Below are 14125 nucleotides of genomic sequence, written 5' to 3'. Positions count from 1 at the left end.
GCCAAAATTAGACCTTTCTCTCTCCTACACGGGGATTTTTAGGGTTTTGGGTAGGGGAATGTTTCCATTAACATCTCTATTAGTCGAAAGTTGGAAGTCACATCCAAGGTCCATATTTCATCATAGCCAAAGGAAGGTGACAAAATTGGGTGTCTACAAGAACGTGTACCTTTCCCTTGAGCAATTGGTAAGTCATTAGGTGGAGAAGGATGAGGAGCTTCATCAGAGGAAGGTGGTAGGGGAGGAAGTGAATTAGTTGGAGTATTGGTTTCTCCACTTGGTTGTCCAACATTCTTCCTGCGCTGATAAACCTGTAGGAGAGATGAGTCATTGGCACTAGGAACATCAAGGAAGGTTATGAGAGAGGGAATGGTGAAAAGATGGAGAAGACCACTCTATACCAAACTGGGACACCTGAGGAGAAAAAAATGATATGCCCTCGAAGAAAGTCACATCAACACTAACAAAGTTCCTGTGAGTAATAGGATCATAACACTAGTACCCTTTATGAGTACGTGAATAACCCAAAAAATGCACTTAGTAGACCTAAGAGATAGTTTATCTACTTGCACATGTAAATTATGAATAAAGCACACACACCTAAAGACTTAGGGAGGAACAGGAAAACTCGACAAAGTAGGGAATATAATAGAAAAAGGAGACCTTTCTGAGAGAACTGAAGATGGCATGTGATTAATCAAGTGACATGTAGTCAAAACCCCATAACACAAAAAATGCTTAGGAGCATGCATATGAATCATAATAGCTCGAGCTACCTCGAGAAGATGCCAGTTCTTGCGCTCTGCTACCCCATTTTGCTGTGGGGTATAGGTGTAACTAGTTTGGTGTATCATCCCACGATTGGAACAAAAATCAGAAATATCATTTTGAGCATATTCTAGAGCATTATCATAATGAAAAATCTTAATTAAAATACCAAACTGAGTTTTTATTTCATTATAGAATTGTTGAAACACAGATAAAAATTCAGATCTGTCCTTTAGTACGTAAAGCCATGTAAGGTGAGAATGATCATCCAAAAAAGTTACAAAATAGCAAAAATCAAATCTATTACTAACTCTGCAAGGACCCAATATATCATAATGGACTAAAAAAAAATAAAGATGGACTATGAGACACAGAGTGAGATGGGAAGGACACATGATGATATTTGCCCAACTTACATGCCTCACATTCTAACCTAAGAACAGACTTAAAAGTAGAAATAAAAGTTTCAACCTAGACAAATATAAAATGTCCTAAACAACAGTGCCATTGGAAATGAGTCACATCCCTAACAGCAGTAGCAGCAACAGCAGAAGAAGTAGGAAAGCCACAATTAAGATAATATAAACCATCATTTTCACACCCTCCACCAATCGTCTTCGTCGTGGGAAATCCTGAAAAACACAGTAAGAGGGAAAAAAGGTTACTGAGCAATTTAATGAACTAGTTAGCTAGCACACAAAAAGAAGACTTAATGAAAATTATGGAACATGTAACATAGAAGATAAATTCAAAGCGGGGGTAGGAGACATAGTACCATGGCCTAGAACCAGTGTGGAAGCACCGTTGGCTAGAATAACAGATGTAGAATTGGTACTAGAGGAAAAGGTCTAAAAAGTGATGACTTACTAGTCATATGAGCAGAAGCACCTGAATCAATTATCTAGGGGGTAGAGGTAGTGGTAAGAAGGGTTGTGGTACCTACATGAGCTAAGGTGGCTGCGCATTAGACCCACCATTGGATGTATTAAAGGATGTCTTAAGAGTGTGCAAGTGCGGGAGCAACTGATTGATGTCATCACACAGACTGGTAGATGAATTACCTGAAGAAGGTCTCGGTTTAGCATCAACAGAAGACACTGTGTCAATACCATCATCTAACACTGCATTATTGGCTAACTGGGTTGCCCACTGTGGCTTGCTATGCTTTGCCTAGTATGTCTTTATATTATGGTTGGGCTTCCCGTAATAAGTGCACTGGCAGGCTGCACAATCAAGAGGCTGTCCATAAGAACCTCGACCAGTCAATCCATGACCCCCTACGACTACAATCATGTCCACTATTGGCAAGGAAGGCAGAATTGTCTTTGGAAGACTGATCAGATTTAGTTGATGAAGTGATACGCTGCAATCGCGAATAAGTGTCATTCAGAGAAAGAACAGTATCGCCTGCAAGTAAATGACCCTTCACTACCTTCAAATCATTTTTCAAACCAACCAAAAATTTAGAAACAAAAAACTCATTCCACTGAGCCTTCAATTTGTCAATGTCTATGGTCAAGAGCTGAAAAACATTAAATTTTTCAACCATTCTCCTGAAAGTATTATAATACTCTGAAAGAGATCTTTCAGACTGGAAAAATTGGAACAGCTTCTCATAAATATCATAGATACAAGTCATGTTCTTTTTTTGAGAGTAAGTTTCCTTCAAATCGTCCCATACTCCCTTTGCAGTAGAGTGAAGCATAACATTGGCAATGACGTCTAGTTCCATATTATTCTACAACCAAATTAAAATCAAAGCATTTTCCTTCATCCATTCGTCATAACCCTTGTCAAGTGATAAAAGAGAATTAGAAGTAGTATACTTAAGTTTATCCTTGGCCATAAGGTACACCTTCACAGATTGAGCCCAAAGTAGGTAATTTAAGCTTCCCTTAAGCTTAATAGAAGTAATTTGGACATTAACATTGTCTGAGGTAGATGCAGTAGTCACAGAGGTAGTAGAGTTGGTCTCAGCTATGAGAACCAAAAATAAAGTAGATAAATAGAGTCATAGAATTACCAAGAAAAACAACAAACCACACATGAACCACAACGACTGGATATCTAGCTTTCACCCAAGAGACCTGGGTTCAATAAAAAAAAAAAAAAAAAGGTTGCGGTTCAAGTTCTTCAAATCTTCAACATAGTACCAATAAAGAACAATCCATGTTACAATCCCAGATACCTGTAATCAAACCAGAGAAAGGAGAAAAGAAGAGAAGAAGAAAAGAGAGAGAGAGAGAGAGAGAGAGAGAGAGAGAGAGAGAGAGAGAGAGAGATATGATCGAAAGACTCCCTAAAAGAGGAGTAACCTGCGATCAGACCAAAATGGTTTGATCGTAGGTTTACCCTTATTTTATATATTTTACCACAATAAAACAATAAGACAAGAGTACCCTCATTAACCCTAAACCAGAACCATGGGCCGATAGGACAGAATTGTCCCTATTGGCCTAGTAGAACTAGCGCTAATCCCTTATCGGGATTAGCGTCATTCTAAATAGGAGAATTTGGATCCTCTGAGATTTGTCTTTCCTCTCCATCTCTTGCCTCTCCTCATCTTCTCAAACAATGAACATCTCCATTTCCCATCACTCTGGTCCCTCCATATGTTTTCTTACTATTGTCTATGCTCATAACCAAGCCACTCTCAGACTCCCCCTCTGGTCGGACGTATTCTCCTTTGCCAACTCTATGTGTGTAAGGCCTTGGGGAATTGCCAGGGACTTCAACGTTATTCAGTTCAGTCATGAAAAACAGGGAGATAATCCCATTGATTCTCAAGTTGTGGATTCGTTTAATGAATGCATTGATGACCTTTATCTCATAGATCTCAGATGGTCTAGTACCAGGCTTACGTGGCACAATAGGAGAGTTGGTAATCATCAAGTGGCTTATAAGCTTGACAAGGCTCTCGTTATGAGGCCTGGCTTAACTCATTTCCATCTTCCCATGCTGATTTTAGTTTTCTGGGCATTTTGGACCATAGCCCCATCTCAATCCATGTCCTCCCCTTCCGATCATTTGGCCCCAAACCATTTAAGTTCTTTGATATGTGGATTTCTCATCCCAACTTCCATCCTCTTGTCCTTAGCGCTTGGAATATCCACACCCCCTCCCTCTCCCCACTCCTTGCTTTTATCAGAAAACTCAAGAGCGTTAAAGAGGCCCTCAAGCTATAGAACTCCTTCACCTTTGGGAGCATCTCCTCTCGGGTTTTCTCTGGAAGAGATAAGCTACATTCCATTCAAACTAGACTTCAGCTTGACCTCCTCAATCCTATCCTGGCTAAGGAAGAGAAGCTGTTGCTTCTAATCTTTTTATGCTTCTTAACTAGGAGGAAAGCTTCTTGCATCAAAAAGCCCGTATCAAATGGCTGGAATTGGGAGATTCTAACACTACATATTTCCATCGCTCTCTCAAAGCCAGATACAATGCCAACTTCATCCCTATGCTCATCTCCTCCTCTGGGATTAAGCTTCACTCTCCTGATCTAATCAAGTCCAAAGTTGTCTCCCATTTCCAGAGGCTCTTCAGGCCTTTCCCTTCCATTCCCACTCCTGTCCCCTCCAATCTCTCAATAAGTTTGTCCTTGATGATCTTCTCCCTTTCTCACAAGGCCAACAAAGCCCAGGGCCTTGATGGCTTCAATATGAGCTTCTTCTCAGTATGTTGGAACATCATTAGAAATGACCTCATTTCTGCAGCGCATAATTTTTCTACAACCCGAACCAAATTGAGGGTACCAATCACACATTCCTTCATCTCATCCCCAAAAAGGAAGGCGTTGTTTCCATGAATGACTTTAGGCCCATTTCTCTTTGCAATCTCCTGTACAAATTCATAGCCAAGATCTTAGCCAATAGGATCCAAAACGTCATTGATTCCTTGGTTAGTCCCAATCAATCTGCCTTTATTGCAGGTAGGAGCATCATGGACAATATTATCCTTTGCCATGAGATTGTCCGTGGTTTTGACCGCAAGTCCCATGCCTCGATCGGCCTCCCCAAGATTGACATCAACAAAGCTTTTGGTTCAATTAGGTGGGATTTCATTTCAAACATCGTGATCCAAAAGTCATTCCCTCCCTCTTTCATCCATTGGATCCGAACTTGCATCTCGACCCCACGTAATAATAGAATGGGACCAAAAATCAAGAGTCAATGGTCAATTCAAACAATTGATCAGGTTAAAGGGTCGTATAAGACCTGACCCCAGATGGTCACTCATTAGGTCAAGGTTGACCCATCTAAATCATGTCGGTTTTAACCTAACTCGATTTCGCATCAATTCGCAGTATGAAATCATTTTCATATAAATCTAAATATGCAAAACATATGCAACACTCATCATGCATAGCAATAAAACTATAAAAGGATGAATACTTACTAAAATAAAAAATTCAATTGGTTCATCCTCACACCAAACTACCAAAGCTACCACTACATAAAATTTGTATTATTAGATTGGATCACTTACCAAATTTCTGCTGCACCACAGAAGCAACCTTCTTGATCAAGTACAATGGACCACTTCAACTAATAAATTGACTTGTTCCCTTTTGAAACCAATGCTAGAAAGATGAATCTCAAAGATTGCCTACTAGTATCTGGCATTAAAGCAAAGCACTAAATAATGTGGAATAACTTAAATTGCAAATTTGAAATATTGCAGGTGTCAATAAACCAAAATTTTTGTACCAATTGCATCCTCACAATGATAGAGAAATACAATATGAATCCATGAACTATTATCATAAGATATCCCAGAGTCAACTATTCCAATGATCAATAAATATTCATAAAGTTAATCAAACTTAAGGCCTATTTCATATCATCACAATTAGTATAACCCACAACATTTAAAAGAACTGATCTGTAGGACCCAAGGCATGATGTTATGATGAAAATCTTGGGAGAAAATTCGCAACATTTGGGATTAAGGCCCTTCTTGATTTCATCAAGTCCATAAAAAAGTGATTTAATAATAGTTTATAGTTTTACAGTAACTTTAATCATTGGATTTATTAATATAAGGAAAGATAGAATCCAACATTAAAAGACAAAAAAAAAATGGTTGAATTACAATTCTATAGAGCTTGGGATCCACCAAGAATTAATGCATTGGCTTTTTATTCTGGCCATGGATGCCAATAATGTTCAACTATTATCCATGCTCACAGTAAATTGATTCAATAAACATGGATCCCAACTCCCAACCATATACATGTTCCACCCAAGAATGGACTATATGGTCATGAGGTTGGCAACCCCTAAGAACTAAGGGCCCGTTTGATAACTTTTCTACTGTTTTTGTTTCAAGAAACGGCATAAACATAAATTTCTGTTTTTAGAAACAGAAACAGAATTGAAGGTGTTTGATAAGTCATGTTTCTAGAAGTCGATAGTAACCAGCGAAAGAATGGCCACAAGTCGTTTCTAGAAATGGCAAAACAAGTAGAACTTGTTTCGCCCAGGTCGTTTCTTGAACCATAAATAGGTAGAAATTTCAATTTCTACTTCTGAAAACAAGTGAAACGAAACAGTTTTGTCAAACACTTTTTGTTCCATTTCTTGAAACGTTATCAAGCGAGTCCTATGAAATCCAATAGTTTAATGGGCTATTCAATAGGCCCAGCCCAGAAAACATACAATTTATTAGAGTTTTTAAATTGCTATTCAGCCAGCATGTTAAGAAACTGCATAAATAAATTCTTCCTAACACATCAGATTCAATATTCCTTATCCATATACAAGATACACACAAACCTAAATCAAGATCCAAATTAGACCAAGGTTTGAATGCTTAATCTAAACCCAACCCAATTTTAAAAGATATTTATATCAACTTTAATTCAAATCCAATTTAAATTGATAAATGCCAGAACATATCTATATGTGAAGTAATTACTTTTAAACAAAAAAAAAAAAGTCATCACTACCTTTTGTCAATATTACATAGACAAAAGAAGATTCTAAACCAAAAGCTCGGTCATACCTTACATTTCCAAATAAAAAAAATAATTATAATAAATTTTTTTTAAGTAAAAATAAGGGATTTGGAGAGGGAATGTTCCCTCACCTTCCCATAAGCAAAGTCTTAAGCAAAACAATTGTGATGTTATGCAACTCCAAAATCGGAAAAAACGCAGTGTCTGTTCCAGATTGCCGCTGATTCGCCAAAACTTAGAGAACGATGAACAAGATCGGGTGATTACAATCACGATATCGGTTGCCGAAACACAGGACACCAACCAAGAAACAGGTAAAGAAAAAAAAAACTCTTCTAGTTTCAGAGGTTCTATCACTGCTTATTGCGACTAAACGATGCGATAGTTATTCCAAAAAATCCTAGCAAAGACAGAACTCATACAGAAAATCGCTATTACTTTGATTAAATATCTGATTCCAATAAAAAACCACCAATAAAGGCTGGTCACATAGAGCGATTTACAGTGAATTCACTAAAAAATATATATATATATATATATATATATTAGTGGAACCTGTGACCTCTTAGAAGCCTTCGGTCAAGGTAAGGGGAGCAAGTCCGCAGGTCATCCATGGTTTCATCCAATGTCCATTGCAACCATTATTTTAAGTTGAATCGGCCAGCAATATAGATAATATAAAAAAACATTGCAGCATATTGTCTCCATGAACCGCTCTGATATCATTGATAGAAAACATATGTGCAACACATGCATGAAGATCAAATAAGCATACAATACAATTACTATGAATACATGAACAGCATACTTGAATCCGTGGCTAAAGTAGAACAATCCCTCGTTGCAACACGAACATCGTTATTGGTCTGGTCTACCATCTTTCTCTTCTGACTTTTAGTTTTTTCTAGTTATTCACTTAATGGACTTGTGATAACTATTTATAGGGGTGAGGGTAGAAACCAACCTTGCAATGAAATTAGGGTTTCCTACCCATTAAGAAAACAATATCTTAGGTCCACACATAGTAATATATATTTCATACCATTAAGGTGCGCTAATAAAATCTAATATCTCTATAGAGATCACTTACCAATATTGGATCATTTTTGCTTACTCCAATTGTAGTCAACACAACTAAATCGGTTTTGGAAACAAACCTTGGCCTATGCTAGCCCACCTAATTGGAGATCTTACATTGTACTCTACCTTCGAAGACACTGGAAAGCAACTAACACCGAAGAAAGAAAAGCAAAACTACTAGAATCTAAGATATTTTAAGCTCGAAGACTCAAACACAACAAAACCAGAGAAGATGATCCATGGAACATTTAGAAGCAGAGTATTTTAAAGGATTTAAGCATTTCCTCCCCTCATTCTCGCAAACGTGAAAAAAAAAATCCTGAGGATCGTGACAGTAGAAGCAAGGAAAATACCACGACAAAAGTCAAAAGAAGAGACCTCTGATTCTTCAAAAGAATTGAAGAATCGTTCATTCAAATTGTTAATTCCTGTCTCCAACAATGAAACACAATCAAGATCCCTTTACAGAAAATGAATCGTCACAGACCTTCAAATACTTCTGAGATTTGAAACACAAAGAGAGAGAGAGAGAGAGAGAGAGAGACCTCGTTGGTGACCTCTGCTACCACAAGAGGTAGATACCTTATCGAAGAAGACGAAGCCCCTCGTTAGTTTTTGAATTGGAGAGGATGGATCGGGTTGGGTTTTTGTAGATCCATATCCAGTTTGCCCTCAGATTTCTCTCACCTAATCTTGGCCATCCACATCAACAGCGACACTTATCGCCAGATTAGAGGAGAATTGCACCTAATTGCACCTTGAGGGAATTGGAGAGGATCTGGATCCAAATTTTATAGAATGAATTGCCTCCTCTTTTATCAATTTAGGAACTGAAACTACCACCCCAACACTTCTTTTTATTTCAAGAATATGATTCTTGTTCTTTCAACAATTCCTGAACTTATGAAAAAAAATTGTTGTTGTTATCCCCTAACTACATCTACGTCACTCCAGATTTCTCTTAAAGTTGTAAGGCAATCCAAAGGTTTTTCTTCGCTTCAACCTTAAGCCCAATCAAAACCAAATCTCCAGGGTTGGCTCCCAAGCTTAGTTGAATATGTTGAAGATCAGCTTCCACATTTTTTACAGAAAAAAAAAAAATATCTCCCACTTTCTCTTTATTCCACTTTTTCATCTTGTTAGAAGTATTGCGTGAAATAATGGAGTCGTGGCCAGCTGTCCAATGCAAGCCACGACTCCCCTTGGTAGTATTCTAGTCTAACTATAAGTGGTTAGTAGATAAGATTTAGGAGTTAGATTTGTTTCCTATATATATTGGTTTCTATTCCTATTAGGAGTATATTTCCTATTCCTACTAGGAGTGTAATTTACTAGCCTATATAATGAATGAAGCAGGGTAGCCCAATCTCATCAATTGGGACTCCAATTACCCAAATCGCCTCTCTCTCTCTCTCTTCTTCTTCTTCTTCTTCTCTATTGTTTACATGGTATCAGAGCTTGGTTCCTAAACTAATAAAGTTGATCTCTACTATCATTAGATAACTAGTAACGACCCTTTTTTCTCTAGCTTGGTTGTTACTGGTTCTTCCTAAGAGCTCCACGATTCCCTAGATGGGATGGTTTCATCCCCTAGCTTGCTGGTTCTTTGAATGAAAGATTGATTGATTGATATCAATCATATGGTGTGGAGTCTACTTGGATCATTGTTATGACTTATGAGTGATTGTTGTTTGGGTGCATTATTTGATGATTGAAGAACTTTATTTGGAGAAACCGATTATTGCTGTTAGGGTTTTGGTTCTCTACCAAAATCAATTTTGGCCATATCTATTCAGTGTAGTCTTATCTTGGAAAATCCTTTTGGAGTTTTATTCAGCATCATATTAAGGAAATTCAATCCAAAATTAAGCAACATTGGAGCATTGTACACCCAACTGCAGGTATTCTACTACTTTGCCCAAGTTACAGTTTTAAAATCTGAGTCGATTTCTCTCTGGTGGTTGATTGTTCCCTTGTTTTGATGGTCAGCTACATAAGATCAATCAGTTGTGTGATTTAAATGATGTAGTTAGGCATTGGATTTAAAAAAGAAAAAAAAAATCTCTCTTTGCTTTCCTTTTTAGTTAGAAATTAGTTTGGTAGTGTTTTTTATTTAGATTGAATTTTTATTTTTAGTTATCCATTAGGTTAGTTTCCATTTTAATAAACTACCAATTTTATGCTTTGATTTTCTTTTTATATCCATGTAATACACTAGTGAAGAACTCAGATTCGAATTTTGAAATTGAATATTTGCTTTGGCTGAACCATGGCTGCCGATTCCCCCTTTCTCCTTCTTTGAAGCTCTCTTTTCTAATTTTTCCTTCGATTTCCTCCAGAACTTAGTATTCCTATTTTCATGTCAGTCCCTGCCCTGTTCTAACGTGTTTACAGCCCTTCTATTGGCATCGGTTCCTGCTGATACACTCCAGATCAGTTACAAATTTGGAGAGGACAATCCTGAAGTAAAAGCAACTCCACCTACATAGATTCGAGTTTTGAACTCCTTTAGAAGTTCTAACTAGAACTTCAAAACCTGGTTCTGTTTTTGTGCCAAATCCTATTGCAAGGAAGAAATATTTCTGATCTTTAGCTGTCGAGATTTGCTGGTGTTGGAGTCCTTGCCGACCTTTTGTTGCGACTTTCGTTTGAAGTCTCAGGACAAACAGAGGCCTACTGAAGAAGCTTCATCGATTTGAAGTTTCCTTCTGTCCAATGCAACTGGTGTCTCGAGGTTGATGGTCACCTACTGTTAGAAACACCAATTAAGCCCTTATTACTGCTTATTTACATTTAGACCCCTACTCTCTGATATTCCAATAAGCCCCTAATTCTGAGATTTTATTTCAGTTTAACCCTATCACTATTTTTATTCCATAACTGATCCTTCTCTTTGGAGTTAATTCCTATTAAGTCCTTGGTCAATTATTTCATTCTACAAGGGTTCTAAAGTGTACTAGAAATTACAATATGGCTTGTAGATTGAAATATTTGTTCTTTTGTGGGTCCCTAAGTGATCCAATCCTAGTTTTTAGAACCTAGATCCGCATCACTGAATCCCCTATAAGGACGTTAGATCGATTTCTCTGATTTTTCTATCTATGGATCAATTCTTTGGTTCTTATGTCATTTTCTATAAATCTCTGCGCATCAATGGCTGATACTAAAGGAAAGAATATTGTCGCTGAGGTGATATCCTCATCATCACATAGGATTACAGAAAAGAAACTTGCAGGGGTTGCTAATTTTTAGCAATGGAAGAAAATTGTGCAGTTGGTTTTGACTGGTCGAGATCAACAAGGTAATCTAACAAAGGAGAAGCCTACTAATGACATTACATGGGATACAATTGATGCACATATTTTGGGATAGCTATTGAACTCAATAGATAACTCCATAATTGATGTTGTTACTCACATCGATATTGTGAAGGAGCTTTGGGACTACTTAAATATTTTGTATTCTTGACAGAACAACCTCTCTCACATCTATGAGTTATCCTAGGAGTTTCATTGGACTCATCAGAATGGTCAGCCTCTAACTCAATACTTTGCTGATTTCAAGAGGATGTATGAAGAGCTATCCAAAGTATACCTCTGTAGTTCCAACTTATCATAAATCTCTGGCACTGTTTCACTGACCAGAACAATAACATCTGCAAAATACATACACCACGAGACCTCTCCTTGAATATTTCTGGTTAAATCATCCATGACAAGTGTAAATAGGCCGGGGCTCAAAGTGGATCCTTGATGTAACCTGATATTAATTGGGAACTCAACATCTTGGCCTCCCACAAATCTCACACTAGTCACCACATCTCCATACATATCTTTAATTATATCCACGTAATTACTTGACACTTCTTTTTTTTTTCTAAAACTTGCCATATTAAATCTCTGGGAACCCTATCATAGGCCTTTTCAAGGTCGATGAAAACCATATGGAGATCCCTCTTATAAGTTCTGGCTTGTTTCATAAGTCTCCTAAGAAGGTAGATCGCTTCCATAGTGGATCTCCTAAGCATGAAACCGAATTGGTTCTCTAAGATATTAGTTTCTCTTCTTAAGCGAACTTCTATTACCTTTTCTCACAGTTTCATCGTATGACTCATAAGTTTTATACCTTTGTAATTGTTGCAACTTTGGATATCAAAAGGTCTCAAGTAAGTAGAACGAAGACGGAATGTATGAGATGTAATTTCAGTCGATCGAGGATTGATAGTGAGGAAGTGAAAATTGAGGGGAGAGAGATACCGCAAAGTGACTGTTTCAGATATTTGGGCTCTCGTTAAACAAAGAAGAGGAAATTGATGATGATGTTTCCCACAGGATTAAAGTAAGATGGATGAAATGGAGAGGGGTGTCTGGAGTGTTATGCAATCAACGTATTCCTCTAAAGCTCAAGGAAAAATTCTACAGGACTACCATAAGACCAGCTATGATGTATGGTGCAGAATGTTGGGTAGTCAAGAAGCGTAACATAGATAAGTTGAGTGTTACCAAGATGGGGATGTTGAGATGGATGTGTGGCAAAACCCTGAGAGATAGAATAAGAAATGACCAAGTTTGATCGGATTTGGGAATTGCCCCAATTCAAGATAAGCTCAAAGAATGTTGATTACGATGATTTGGTTATGTCCAAAGGAGGCCCTTGGATGCCCCAGTACAGAGGACTGACTAGATGCAGATGTATGAACCTAAAAGGGCTAAGGGCATGCCCAAAATGACCATTGACAGGTTAGTTAGAAGAGACATGCAAAAGTTAAGTCTTCACCCGAGTATGGCATCTAACAAGGCTATCTGGAACACTAAGATCCGAGTTTCCGATTGTTCATGAGTGAGATGCCCCAAAGTCTTTTTTTTTCTCAAATGCCTGCGGATCCATGTAGCCGACCCCATTTAGTTGGGATAAGGCTAAGCTTTGTTGTTGTTGTATGAGAAGCTAAACACTCTACTTCCAATTAGTAGTGATATGAAGAAAATGCAAAACCAACAAATACAATTTGTAGTTATGGGCTTTTTGGGAGGTCTTGGAACAACATATGACTTGATTCATTCTCAGATTCTTGGAGGTGGCATCTCTTACAAATACCTTTTCCCGAGTCCTACGGGTATTCTAAGAGAAGTGTAAAAATTCTACACCAATGGAAAACTCCGCAATTGCAACACGATGTAATAATTGTGGAACTCCACATGGTACAGGCAATGGTGGTAATAAAGGACAATCTACTAGAAATTCTTCAGATGATTCAGGGGCAGTACGCGCATGCCACCATTGTGGTAAACCAAGACACATCCAATGTTTCTATTGGAAAGTTCATGGAAAACCTTCTCAGAAACAATTTACTAATTCAGCTACAGCTAATGAACCTTCTCAGCCTGGACAATCTGAGGGTAAGATGGTCAAGATGACCCATGAGGAATTTGCACGGTAAAATCAATTTCAAACTCAAGCACCTCAGTCTTCCACTATTACTCTTGTTCAGACAAATAATGCCATTTCATGTCTTTCCTCTTCTTCTCGTCCCTAGATAATTGATTCAGGCACATCGGATCACATGTCTGGTATTTCAGTTATATTTTCTTCTTTTTAGAAATCCTCTGCTAATGTAACATTGGCCATGTATAAATGGAGCCTGCTACAACAATTCTAACGGTTGGATAGATAGGGGATTATGTGGACATGTCATATGTTAATTTGAAGTTAACTTGACCTTGCATTGAACTTTTTCTCCCTTGGTATTTGTAAGCTATCTAAAACTCGACTAAATCCACTACAATGAAATGCTTTTGGGCTGCAATTTAACGTGAGGGAAGGAAGGATGATGCTTGTTTTACCAAATGTCCAAATTTGGACACCATTGCCAATCATATGGCCTACCATGCGGACAACTATGGTTAAGATTAGAATTGTCATGATATTATATGACAATATGGCCAATCAATACGGTCCTTCTAATGGTCTAAGCACCCGCATCAGCCCTCCCCCATTGGTCTGATGATGGCTGCGAATAAATATCAAAACTTTTGCCACTGGTTGACTCAAGCTTGAAATGGATCATTGAATTTGGCACATAGATATAACAGGGTTGTCCTACCAATCTAATGGGGTCAGATTGGCCAACATAGTCTTCAACAGGGGGGGGGGGGGGGGTGGCTCTGATTCTGTTTTTCATCTTTTCAGGGGATGCATTTGCAGAAAGCAAATCACCTCAAAAAGCAGCACTTGGCAATGAGTCTCTTATTAAGATGTTATCTAGAGTTCAAAATATACAACAGTAATTAGAATTATTGTAAGATCATTGGTGACACTTTTGATATA

At 37.9% G+C, this 14125-nt stretch overlaps 1 long non-coding RNA gene across 1 annotated transcript; it reads right to left on the bottom strand.

The window, feature by feature from the left end:
* Positions 1–931: 931 nt before the first annotated feature.
* LOC122075341 lies at positions 932–6113 on the bottom strand. The gene is made up of 2 exons (XR_006139220.1): positions 5251–6113; positions 932–1400 (listed from the first exon to the last, which is right to left on the bottom strand). It is a non-coding gene; the product is annotated as an uncharacterized LOC122075341 (long non-coding RNA).
* Between the last annotated feature and the right edge of the window lie 8012 nt (positions 6114–14125).

This window comes from Macadamia integrifolia, chromosome 4 (genome assembly GCF_013358625.1).
Source record: "Macadamia integrifolia cultivar HAES 741 chromosome 4, SCU_Mint_v3, whole genome shotgun sequence".
Lineage (NCBI taxonomy): Eukaryota > Viridiplantae > Streptophyta > Magnoliopsida > Proteales > Proteaceae > Macadamia > Macadamia integrifolia.
Note: the sequence above shows the minus strand (reverse complement) of the source record. Positions and strands in the feature narration are given on the sequence as shown.